This window comes from Papio anubis, chromosome 4 (genome assembly GCF_008728515.1).
Source record: "Papio anubis isolate 15944 chromosome 4, Panubis1.0, whole genome shotgun sequence".
NCBI lineage: Eukaryota > Metazoa > Chordata > Mammalia > Primates > Cercopithecidae > Papio > Papio anubis.
In genome coordinates this window covers 67,609,140-67,623,233 of record NC_044979.1, presented here as the reverse complement: position 1 = coordinate 67,623,233, position 14,094 = coordinate 67,609,140, and the positions used below count along the sequence as shown (strand labels likewise).

At 35.2% G+C, this 14,094-nt stretch overlaps 1 pseudogene; it reads left to right on the top strand.

Annotated features, from left to right (window-relative positions):
- Nucleotides 1-9,815: 9,815 nt before the first annotated feature.
- On the top strand, nucleotides 9,816-13,838 carry LOC110742869 (annotated as a pseudogene).
- The last annotated feature ends 256 nt before the right edge of the window (nucleotides 13,839-14,094 follow it).

Genomic DNA, 14,094 nt, shown 5'->3' with positions numbered 1-14,094 from the left:
ATGTATTTCTGCTCTTTGAAAAATGCTGCCAAGGGTATTAAAAGACCAGCCACAAACTGGAAGGAAATATTTACAAAGAATACATCTAATAAAAGATGTATATCCTAAATATATAAAGAATAATAAAAATTTACAAAAAACGGGGAAAAGATTTGAATAGACAGTCCACCAGACAAGATATTGAGATGGTAAATAAGGACACAAATGTATACTCAATGGAATTAGTCAACCTCAAACTCCTGGGCTCAAGAAATCCTCTTGCCTTAGCCTCTCAAGTAGCTAGGACTATATGCACGCATCACCGCACCCAGCTGATTTTTTATTTTTTATTTTTTGTAGTAACAGGGTCTCACTGTATTGCCCAAGCTGGTCTCGAACTTCTGGCCTCAAGTGATCCTCCCACCTCAGCCTCCCAAAGTGCTAGGATTATAGGAGTGAGTCACTGTGCCCAGACAGAATTTTTTAAATTAAAAATTCTCACCATGTATCTACTTCCTCTGGGAAAGGCTCTATACTAGTCACTAAGGTATGGGGGGTTTGACTGCCATTTACATCTACAAGGAAAAAAGACAGAATCAAATGATTGTCCTTCAGAGCTAGTAGTGAATTATGTGTCTGGTGTTGGTGTGCAAGGTTTCCAGATTTGGCTTTTAATTTGTGTGCATGTAATTATATAATCATTAGGGTGTTGTAACTGTACCAATCACTGTGCTAACAGGTATTGTCCAAGAGGCCACCATCTATCTTGAGCAAATGCCTTTGTTTCTCTGTAGTCAGCCTGGCCTCAGGACAATAAAATTACATATAAATGCAACCCTGAGTTTTATTTCCCCCCACAGGTTCTAAATAATTTGGCTGTAATTCTTTGGGGATGACGTTCATGAAAAACCCTATAATTTTTGGTATTGTATTTCTCAGCTGCAGGTACTTCCAAAGCTGTGATTTATCTAAATTGTATTTTTGTCAAAGGGTTATAAAGTGGATAATGTGAAAAGTCTGTTGGAATATTGTTAGCAAATTTATAAAATTACTTTCTGTATCCAGTTAGACCAAGTAATTTTTTTATTCATTGTTTTCATGGCAGGCTTAAGTATCATTGAGGACTTCAAGGGAATAAAAGTTAAATATCCAAACTAGAGATTCTTTGTCTAAAAGTGTGTCTGTTAGGACAAAGTTATCATTTACAGGGCTTGGAGGTAGTATTTAGATGAGTGAACAATCTAAGCCTAAAACTACAGAATTGCACGCAGATATTTTCAAAATTCTTTATCTTGTCTACTTTATGCTGTTCCCTCAAATCCAGTAGTGAATTACTGGTCCTGGTGTCATATGCACCCCACTGGGGCACATTCTCACTGCTATTTGATCTAAGGTCTTAGTCCATATATTAGCATTAACTCCTAAAAGAAGTTTGTCTTGTACAAAGTGACACTTCTTAGCATTGTTATTCCATCCTATGGCCAGCAAGGAGCTGGTGGTACTAAGTACTGAAAGGGGTCTGCTGTCTTCTCATCTTGTGGACATGAAATCTACAGCATTTAACATTGCTAGACCTCCATGAAATTTTGGAATCCCATCTTACCACTTGATGTTATGTCGAATGGTGCCTCTGAAATGTTTTAGATTCTCAGTTCTGTAACCTCTAATCTTATTTACTTTATTAATATTTATTTATTTATTTTTAATAATTATTAATTATTATTAATAAATTAATATTAATTATTAATAAAATATTGGTAAATTGATAATTTATTAATAATTATTAATAAATATTATTAATAATTATTTAATTAAACCTTTTAATTAAATTCATCCAGGAAATTACTGTGAACCCAGAAGAAATGGAAAAGGCCTATGAGTCAGAAATAGCCAACATAAAGCCCAGAGGTAAAGTTGCTGGGACTGGTAGCCAGATCATTTGTGTGCAGTGCAAAGCAGCGATTTTTAGTAGCAGTCAGAAAATAAAGGGCAAATAGCAAAATGAGAATGCAGAAAAGCTACCAAAACCAGAATAATTTATTGTATATTTTCTCACTTAATTTAGTTGCTGGGTTACAAATCTGAATAAGAAAAACAATGAAAAGCTGATAAATTGTCACGGATCAGAGGAAAGTAGAGAAAAATAACAACTAAATGCAGTGTGGTATTCTGGATTGGATTCTGTAACAGGAGGACTGCAATGCAGTATCCTGGATTGGATTCTAGAACAGGAAGACATTAACGGACAAACTGTTGAAATCTGGGGAAAAAAATGGAGTTTAGTTCATGGTAATGTATCAATGTTAATATTAGTTTCTTAGTTTTGACAAATATATCAGAAATGTAAGATAATCACATTAAGGAAACTAAAATTGGGTGGAGATTTTACAGGAATTCTCTGTACTATCTTTGCAACTTTTTTTGTAACTCAAACATTGGTGCACAAAACTGAACAAAGCTTAAAACTAGCTCAGTCTGGGAGTTTAATGAAGAATACCTGACATCAATACTGAAAGATATGTAGGATTGTTCAGGAAAAGGAAAGAGTGACCAGAATTATGGGCAGAAGGAAGTGCAGGAGACATGTGGGGAACCGAGGTGATTTGGAAGGCTAGAGATGGGAACAGATCAGGCCATGTAAGGCTTGTGTGCCTCAGTAGGAAGCTAGACCTCCACCCGGGGGAGAGGAGACATAAAATGATCAGACCTGAAGGAGCCTATGGGATATATATTTTGGAGGCAGACCTGAAGATAGGGAGACAAATTAGGAATCTCATGATAGTCTGAATTAGGCAGAAACAATAGCTACAGAGGAGAGTATAAATTTGAAAAATACATAGGAAGTAAAATAAGCAGCTTTTAGTGATTTGACTAGAGGTTATTTAGCAGAAAGGGAAATTACTTTTAAAATGTTTTGAGAATACAACTGTGCTATCGCATGATACAATAATTAATTTTCAAACACAAATTACCTACCTTGTGAAGAAAAGTTGAAGTTATGCTTAGTATATTCTACTGAAGATATACAAAAACTTATAGTCAACAAGACATAATAAATTCATATTTTTAAACCCCGTGTTTGAAATACATAATGGTAATAGATAAAGCACAAAAAGAGAAAACTAAAAGCACATAGCTGATTTGAAAATAAGCTAAGCATCTCTGTGAACCCAAAACATCTCTGTGAACAAAAACCCAAAGTAGTAAGCAATGGTGAAGTCACAGCGGCTTGCAGGGAGCTATGGCCCCCGCCACACAGAAACACAGCCTTACCATTTTAAATACTATCAGAAACCAGGACCACCAGCCACCATTATAGAGCCTAACTCTGGACTGGCAGTCCTGAAGCCCAAACAGGGTGAAACCAAAGTCAAAAGATAGGGAAAACAAGGGAGAGAAACAAAAATCCTCTAAGCAAAAATAAATCTGCAAAGGAAAATACATTTTATAAAGTTAGTGAAAAGAAAGAAAGCCAAACAAATTAACTATCAGAGTATTGATTCATTCTAGATAAATTAATTTATAGTCCCACCATTAAAATATCTATTCTGGCCGGGCGCGGTGGCTCAAGCCTGTAATCCCAGCACTTTGGGAGGCCGAGACGGGCGGATCACGAAGTCAGGAGATGGAGACCATCCTGGCTAACACGGTGAAACCCCGTCTCTACTGAAAAAAATATAAAAAACTAGCCGGGCGCGGTGGCCGGCGCCTGTAGTCCCAGCTACTCGGGAGGCTGAGGCAGGAGAATGGCGTGAACCCGGGAGGCGGAGCTTGCAGTGAGCTGAGATCTGCCCGCTGCACTCCAGTCTGGGCGACAGAGCGAGACTCCATCTCAAAAAAAAAAAAAAAAAAAAAGATATATATATATGTTCTAGAACACTCAAAGAGGGATAAAAATTAACATCAAAATCAAGGAGAAATGAAGCAAGAACTCTAGCTATAGAAAGAAATTTAAAAGATTAGAAAAATATAACCGACTTTAAACATATTAGCACTAAGTATGAAAATAGTTTTCCTAATGCCAATATTTAATTACATTTACTGAATTCTTAAAAAGTCAATTTATGAATCATAGCATTATTCTTATACTCATGGTTTTTCAATGGGTTTACTTCCTTACTAATTATATCCTTGTTGAGAGTGTGTGGCTCTAAGTTCTCTCAGCCTTTGCATACCTGATAATGTCTACATTTTGCCCTCATCTGGAAATATGTTTTAGCTTAGCAAAAACTGTAAATTGACAAATATATTCCCTCTAAACTTGGAATATTTAACTCTATTGTTTTCAGTTTTAGTATAACTGCTAAAAGACCTACTGTCCGAAAGTATAAATTTAAGTACTCATTTTCAAAAACTAAAATATACTATACATAAATAAAATAGAAGAAAAACATGAACAAATATAAAAATCATATTAATGATAAAGAAATAATATTAACAAGGTGGTTTCTTAGAGAAAATTTTAAGAAGTAATAAATCCTTACAAGTATTGATAAAGCAAAAAGGCACAATAAGCAATATCAGAAGGGACAATGGGGATACATTATAGAATGAGAAATTAATGTTTAAACAATGAATTGTCATGAAATGAAAAACATGAAATAAGTTCTGGAAAAAATAAATTACAAAACCTGATTCAAGAAGAAATAAAACAGTTAAATTTAAAACTAAATAAACAAAACACCATTGAAAAATAATAATTTCTACCTCTAAAACACATTATATCTATATACTATTATAGACTAATTTTACTAAAACTTTTGGACTATTCTATTATAACCATAATTACAAAATTTGGAAATCTGTGATTTTTTAAAGTTCTAGCCAATGTAGTAAAATTTTTAAAAAATGAAACTATAAAAATTGAAAAGAAATAATCAAAATTGCCCTTTTCCACAGGAGATATAATTGTCTGAATAGAAAATTCAAGATTACCCATGGAAAAATTATTAGAACTAATAACAGAGCTCAACAAGTTTACCGTATGTATACATAAATAACATAAAAATCAATGGCATGCCTATACATCAGAGATATACAAATAGATAAGCATAATGGAGAGAGTGATTCCATTTATAATAGCAACAAATTTATATAGCACTTAGGAATGAATTTTACAAATATTGCACAAGAGTTTTATAAAGAAACTGTGAAACATAATTAGAGGATGTAAAAGGTTTAAGTAAATGTAGCATATTTGTGGATGGAAAGACTGGCTATCAAAAATGCCGATATTCATAAATAAATCACCAAAATCAATACAATAACAATAAAATTCCAACAATAGTGTACATGGAATTTGACAGTCTGATCCTGAAATTTAAATGAAAACTAAAGGTACCAAGATTAATCAGACAATTTTGAAGAAAAAATAGGATAATGTAGCTACTTTTCTACTTGATATCAAGAATCACTATAATGTCCGAGTCATTAAAACAACATGTTATTGGCTCATGAATGGAAAAAAATGCAATAAAATGAGAATAGAGACTGTAAACTTACATATATATGGAAACAGATATACATAATAGTTTTGACATAAATCTGTGGGAAAGACTGAAACATGCAAGAAATTCATCTGGAGGAATTATTTATCCACATAGAAAAAATACTGGATTTCTACCTCATGCTATACAAAAATAAATCAGTGGTTTAAGGGAAAAGTCGACCCAAAACAATGAAGAAGAAAAAAAATAGATAAATTGATGAATTGTTTTGATTCTAATGAAGAAAATAATTTCTTTATCAAGATAGACAAAGTATAAGACTCTGAGTTAAAAAAAATATATTTAAATACTATATTAATATGAAAATACTCTTTACAAAAAAGAGCAAAGTTAAAGGAAATATTTGCAATAATCATAAATTGCAAAGGATTCAAATCCAGAATACCTAAAGACATTTTATGAGCCTATTTTTAAAAGATGATCAATCCAACAAAGGCGTGGATAAAGGATCTCAGTGGGCATTTCACAGAATAGAACTCAAATGGCCAACAAAATCATGAAATGATACATTACTCACTAATCAGGAAATTACAAATTAATAAGATTTCACACATATGTTGTCAAATCTTTAGATCTTGGCAAAGCTGTCTAACAAGAGGAATGTTTATACACTACCAGTGGGATTGTAAATCAGAACAACCATTTTGAAAAGCAATGTGATGATATGCAGGAAACTTGAAGATGTGAATAGCCTAAAACTCAGAAAATTCCACTCCCAGATATATAGTCTAGAAAAAATTCTGCACATGAGCACAGAAAAATGTACATAAGATGATTTGCTATAGATATTCTTTCTCTAAAAAAAGAAAACCATCTACGTATCTATCAACCAACTATGCATCTAGCAAATAGGAAAATGAATTATAAAATTAACATTTACTTCACAATTAGCAGCATGAAGAGATCTCAAAAACAACATAGGAATAAGGTAGAAAGAGACTTACAATATACTATTTTTAGAACAATAATTTTCAGTACAATTCTATATATTCCCTCTATATAAATATTTATGACAGAAGAGAATAAAAGCATGTGAGAGAATGATAAGCACCAGCCTCAGGATGATGATCATATGATTATATCTGGGGAGGGAAGAGTGAATAAAAACATATGGGTACACTGAAGAGTTTAATGTTATTTTTAAACTGGACAAATGTAGTAAATAACACAAGTTGTTAAACTTGAATGATATATACAAGTGCTTTTAAACATACTATCTAGAACTTTCTGTGGGTATAATTATCTTGTTTTTTTTTTATATTTTAAAAATATGAGAACTATATAAATAAAAACTAAATTTACTTGTATAAAAACTGTAAAATTATAAATTTTATAAACATTTCAAGAAGATGAATTAAAATGACAAAATGTTCTAATGTATAAATTCCAGTAACAGTTTAAAGCTGCCCTCGTGCACAATATGTTTTCCTACCCCCAAACTTGGCAGGACTATCTACAATCAAACACACCATAGGGACTGGGCTTTTAAAAAGCAGTTCACACTATAACACCAGTGTCCTGGTATGGAAACTTAAGTCTGCCTCATTCCATACTTATCCTAGGTTCAGCACTGCCCCCATTACACATCCCTCCATCTCTTTCACAACTTGCTTCGAGGAGTGATAATTTATGTGCATGCTCGATTCCATGATTTTAAGGTCAAGAATTGGATCTTGATCATCTTTGCATTCCCACTGCATCATATGTAATTGAGTGTAATTCACAACTTAGTAAGGCAATAAGGACATCACAATTTGCCTCCAATCTAACTTTACAACTGCTTCCTTCCATATTCTTTACATATTCTTCACTCTAATAATACTGAGATTAACATTGTTACAGAACCTGGAATAACCCTAGTACCGGACACATCCTTGTGAAATGAATGTATTATACCCAGTATTGGGATAAATGGGAAAACATAACCCATGATGCTTGCTAAGACACATTCCACTCCCATGTAGAGGGTACTAATCAATCCAAGTTCAATAAATAAACCACTTGAGTGGTGAAGGTAGATGATATTCATGTCTTCTGACTACCAACTATATACCTGGGATTATTATAAGTACCTTATAAAGGTTAAATCATGTTTTCCTCATAGCATAAAATCATAATATGCTATACATCTGTTCTATTTATAATACATGCCACAAAAGCAATTTTCTCCACTGGTATGTAAGCTTCATGAAGATAGAAAACTACTTTTCTTGATCCTTTCTTCATGCCAGGGCCTATCAAAATATCTGGCATGCAGTAGCATACATATGTGTGCATGTTGAATACACACACACACACAAAGACAAATTGCAAGTTTTGAGCGTTTTTCAAAGAACTAAAGTGACTGATATTAAAAAAACATACTGGGAATGTTGATTAGGTGGAGCACAGAGGATGTTTTAGGGCAGTGAAGCCATTCTTTTTAATACTGTAATGGTGAATACATGGCAATAAGCAAAACCCATAGAGCTCTACAGAATGAAAAGTAAACTATAATGTAAGCAATTTTTAAAACAATCATTCAGGAAGTCGGCAGATGTCAGAATGAAATGCCGAATATGGCAAAAACATCAAAATTTATTACAAATGTGTGAAACCCCACTGAAGGGAGTGAGAGAGTGAGATGTTGATCTAAGTAACTTTGGAAAAGAGTGGGTTGTTTAAGACTAGAGGCAAAATGAAATGTTCATAAGCACTGTATATACTCTACTGGATAACGGGTTTCTTTTGCCCAAGGGTATGGGTTAACAATTATTGAACCACTATTCATGTATACTGGAATGGAAAAATTAATTTATGAATGGTGAATGGTGAGAGTCAGATTTCTTATGATTGGAGTAGAAGGTTACAGATAAGCAAGAAAGGAGGCTAAAATGATCAATGTGGTACTCGATTTGAGTTGGAGATATCAGTACAAACTCATGCTTAATTAATATAGCTACAGAGGGTTACACATAGAAAACATTATAGATATGGTCATATACGTGGGTTAGTACATACACATACATCTCCTTGTTCTATTCTTTAAGAGGGTTCAGAAGCAATGACACACAGAAAGCAAGGAACACACCTAGTGTCCAGATATTGCTAATTGCTTTTATACAATAAAAGGAACCAGGGCTCCTTGGAGAAATTGTTAATTCTAAGACTATGGTTTAAAAAAAAAAAATAAATTCAAGATGAGCCCAAAGCCAGAAAAATAAGAAAGTACTCACACACAAAAATGATAGTGGTAAGCCAAAGATACAAAAACCAACTGAAAATCTCCCAATGACCAAACCTGGAACAATTTGAGCAATAAAATAAATAAATTATAATCCAAAATATAAACAATACCATTAGTCCATACTGATATAACAAATAGTTGAACAAATAAATAAATGAAGGTGTACAGACAAATTTCTCATGCAGAAGTATTCCAAATAATGTTTGTAGATACTCTGCTTTCAAGGAAAGGGAGCATAACTCCCCACTGCTTTTAGTGTGGGCTGCATGCACTGGCTTTCTTCCAAAACATATAATATGAAAAGGAATAAATTAAAAAGTAACTTTGTAGTGTAGATACCTAACAAACACAATCTCAGCCAGATAATCAAGGTCAATGTCAACAGAGATAAGTCATGTAGATGGAATGTACCCTTGATATGATGTGATGAGAATGGCCCCTGATCTTAGTGGTCTTCCTCACTAAGAACTCATAATCCCAATCTAATAATGAGATAAATATCAAACAAATCCAAATTGAGAAACATTCGACAAAATAACTGGCCAGTCCAGTATTCCTCAAAACTGTCAAGATGATAAAAAACAAAGAATGTCTAAGACATTGTCACAACATAGAAGCTTCATGAAGCTGTGACAACTAAATGTACCACAGTACCCTGGGTGGGATCCTGAACAGAAAAATCACATTAGAGGGAAAATGTAGAAAAATGTGAATGAAGTACGAACTTTAGATGCAAATAATATACCAATATTGGCTCATTAATTGTAACAAGCCTAATATACAAATGTATGATGTTAATAATAGAGGAAAGCAGGTGTGGGGTCTACAGGAGCTCTCTGTACTATCTTCATGATAATTCTGTAAACTTAAAACTATTCTAAAATTAAAAGCTTTTTTTTTTTTTTTTTTTTAAGAAAAGGAGATTGGAAGATAGGTTTCAGAGAAAATAGTTGCATGCAAAATCAGGATATGGGAGCCAAAACCACAATACATTATTATTATTAAAAACAAGAAATTAACAGGCAAGTTTCAAATTCAACTTTTATTTTAGGTTTAGGGAGTACATGTGCAGGTGTGTTTCATGGGTAAATTACATGTTCCTGAGGTTCAGTGTATGAATGATCCTGTCATCTAGGTAGTGAGCATAGTAACCGACAGGTAGGTTTTCTACCCTTGCCCCACCTCCAACCCCACTAGTAGTCCCAAGTTTCTCTGTTCCACCTTTATGTCTGTGTATGATCTTATCTGCTTATTTATTTTGGAAATTGATCATTTCCATATCTGATTATTCCCTTGGGACATAATCAGTACCAGAATCTTTAATTGATAATAAATAACTGACTTCAGTAAGTTCCCTAAACTCACTGTCTCCTATTCCTTTTCTATAAAATAAGTATAATAGCACTGCAGACTAAAGAATGCTGTCCTAAATTAAATGAGATGGTACATTTAGTGCACTCCCATGATGCCTGGCACATAGTAAGCCCTCAATAATTTATTAGTATTCCCCCAAGCACCAATGATATAAATTGTGATGATTGTTGTTATTCAGGAGTGAGCATTTTGGAGATAATATACATTCTGTGGTAAACTATTTCCCTTCTTCACTATCTCAAAATCCTATTTTGTTTCGGAGACCCAAGGACCTCTGAATTTTTCTCTTTTTTTTTTTAGTGTTACTTTCCAAAGCACATTCATTTTTTCCTCCTTTATTCCTTTACTTTCCCAATATTAAGATCATTTTGATTACTCTATTTTTGTAAATGGTGTCACCAATATTCCAGGCTTGAAAACTCAAACTAATCTTTTAATCTTCTATCTTCTTACTCCATCCTATTAGCCATCATCCCCCACCAAAAATTTTATCTCTTTAAATCTCTCTCACATCTGTCCTTTTTCTTTCAATTTTATCACAAGCTTTAGGGTTTTTAGAACTCATTCCTTGCTAGCTGTTATTCTATCCTCTGACTTTCTTGTTTTCCATATCTCCTCATACTGGACTCTTTCCCCTTCACACAACAATATGTCATATTTTATTGAATCAGCTGGATTCAGTAGGATAAAAGCAGAAAACAGCTTTATTCTTTCCTCCATTCAACTTCAAACAAGCTCATGAACTAATTCCTTGGCTACATCTGCCACAAGTTTCAGGCAGTTCCTCTCAATTTTCTAGGCCCTTTTGATCACAAACAGTCTCAATATGGTCCACCACAATTTATATACCTTCACTTTCCTTGTTCTATTCCCATGCCCCAGACAGGGAACTCATAAAGCTTGTGCCTGCAATGAGGGTGAGAGCTTTTTTGCTCCTCTATTCCTCATTCAACTTTTTCCCCATTCCTGGCTATTCTGACTGACACCTTGAGGGACAGTACTGGGAGAAAAGGTAATTAGAGATAAACAAAGCGTGTCACAGGGCTGATAGAAGAGTCCCTATTTCTGGATGCAATGAATACACAAGTACTCTTTTGTTTCAACTCACTTCTCCTTTGAAAAGCACTTTTGTGTTCTGTTATTTTGTTTTTTAGATTTTCTCCACTAGAACCTTCGATTGCAGTTCCCAGGACACATTCCATGCAATTCCCTCATGGAAGGCGACAGATAACACACAGTTCCTTTTTTGCAGAAAAATCCTCTCTCTCTGGTCTCTTCCACTCCACACATTTAAAAGGTGGAAGTGGGAGCTCACAAATGCTAGTAGCAGTAGGTTTCCAGTCTGCTGGCATGCTCAGTGCAGGGAGCCCTGCAGGATCCAAAGCAGGTGTTTGACCCCTATCAAGTCATTCTCAATTTGCACTGAAATTAAGGTTTTAAAAAGTTTCATTTTTACAGTGTTTTAAGACTAGCTTTGTCAACTCATACTTTTATTTTAAAAAAATCATCAAATACTCATAAAGCCCGTAGGCTATTTTTTAAATCTGAGATTATTAATTTAAAGCCCTCTCTTATCTTTCCTGATCAGTCATTCTCGTCTATTTCCTCTACTTAGCTAATCCAAAAATTATTTGCTCCCCTAAATGTAATGATTGTTTTCTAAATTTTTATTTTATTTCGTCACCATCCTCCACCCTACTCTCTACCCTGTCAGGATTCCTTATTGTAGACAACTGAAACTGAATGCAGTTAATTCACACAGAAAAAGAATGAATTCGAAGGATATTGGAGAATTTACAGAATCAACTAGAAAGCTGGAGAACTGTATTTGGAAGGAAATTAAAAGAGGAAGAAAGCTCAGATCCTTTTCTAACCATGATCTGTTGAAGAGGCCCCCAACTTCATCAAGCGCTCATCATTATACCATCGGGCTCTCAACTGCTCTTCAGCTACAGCAAACCATCTCCCTGGCCTGTCTGTTGGCTTTGCTTCCACAAGATTTAAAGTCACAGGCAGGGACATGCTCACAACTCAAAAACCATGAGGCAAGGGAAAGTGACTTAGCATCAGATGTAAGTCAAATTTGACATGGTCTTTGGGCTGCACTGAGGTGTACGTTTTAGGTCAGCTACCTCTCAGCTGCTGAGGCCTCTGTTGCCTCCCATGGAAACCTAGGCCCCCTTTGAAGCTTTCTCCCTTTGTCTCATATTCATGCCCACCAATGAGAATGCTAATACACCAACTGCCGGACTTAACAGATTCAAGAACAAAGAAAAGACAGTACAGAAATGAGGCATCACAGAATAGAAGTCAATGTGGAGCTGAGGAAAGCTAAGAAGGAGAAATGTAAGCTTATTTCCTGATGATGCTACTTCTCCACTGCACAAGAACTGCAACAACCAGCATAATGTAAATTGATCTGTTGATGACACCGTCCAAGGTATAAATAACAACAATGTGGGAAAGTCAGCTGTAAGCTACTCAAGCTGCCAGGAAACTACCTTCTAGAGAAAACCAGTCCCCCATAGACAATATAATCCAGGCTGGTTTGATTCCAACATTTCTGTCCTTCTTGGGAAGAATGGATTGCAGTCCCATTCAGTTTGAATCTGCTTGGGTACTCACCAACATCGCTTCTGGGGCATCAGAACAGACCAAGGCTGTGGTAGACGGAGGTGCCATCCCAGCATTCATTTCTCTGTTGGCATTTCCCCATGTTCACATCAGTGAACAAGCTATATGGGCTCTAGGAGACATTGCAGGTGATGGTTCCGTTTTCCGAGACTTGGTTATCAACTGTGGTGCAGTTGACCCACTGTTGGCTCTTCTTGCAGTTCCTGATACGTCATCTTTAGCATGCAGTTACTTACATAATCTTACTTGGACATTTTCAAACCTTTGCCACAACAAGAATACTCACACCCCCTTTAGATTCTGTTGAGCAAATTCTTCCTACCTTAGTTTGATTCCTGTGTCATGATGATCCAGAAATATTAGCAGATATCTGCTGGGTTATTCCCTACCTTTCTGATGGTCCAAATGAATGAATTCACATGGTCATGAAAACAGGAGTTTTGCCCCAACTTGTGAAGTCTCTAGGAGCTTCTGAATTGCCATTTGTGACTCCAGCACTAAGAGCCATTGGTAATATTGTCACTGGTAAAGATGAACAGACTCAGGTTGTGATCAATGCAGGAGCGCTCACCATCTTTCCCAGGCTGCTAATCAACTCCAAAACTAACAGTCAAACATCACAGCTGGCCACCAGGACCAGATACAGCAAGTTGTATCATGGATTAGTTTCATTCTTCGTCAATGTTCTCTCTAAGGCAGATTTGAAGACAAAAAAGGAATCTGCAGGGGCTGTGACCAACTATTCCAGCGGTGGAACAGTTGAACAGATGGTATACCTCATTCATTGCGGCACAATAAAACCACTGATGAACCTCTTAACAGCAAGAGATAGCAAGATTATTCTGGTTATCCTGGATGCCATTTCAAATATCTTTCAGGCTGCTGAGAAACTAGGTGAAACCGAGAAACCTAGTATGAGTAAAGAATGTGGAGGCTTGGAAAAAATTGAAGCTCCACAAAACCGTGAAAATGAGTCTGTGTGTAAGGCTTTGTTAAGCTTAATTTGAGAAGTATTTCCTGGTATAGGAAGAGGAAGATCAGTTGTTGGGCCAGAAACTACCTCTGAAGGCTGTACCTTCCAAGTTCAGGAGGGGACTCCTGGGACCTTTAACATTTAGATCATGTAACTGAGGCATAAAGTTGCGTACTATGTTTGCTATAGTTTAAAGTTGTGCATTATGTTTGCTATAAAGTTGTGCACTATGTTTGCTATAGTTTAAAGTTGTATACTATGTTTGCTACAGTTTAAAGTTGTCCACTATGTTTGCTATAGTTTAAAGTTGTACACTGTGTTTGCTATAGTTTAAAGTTGTGCACTATGTTTGCTATAAAGTTGTGCACTATGTTTGCTATAGTTTAAAGTTGTGCACTGTG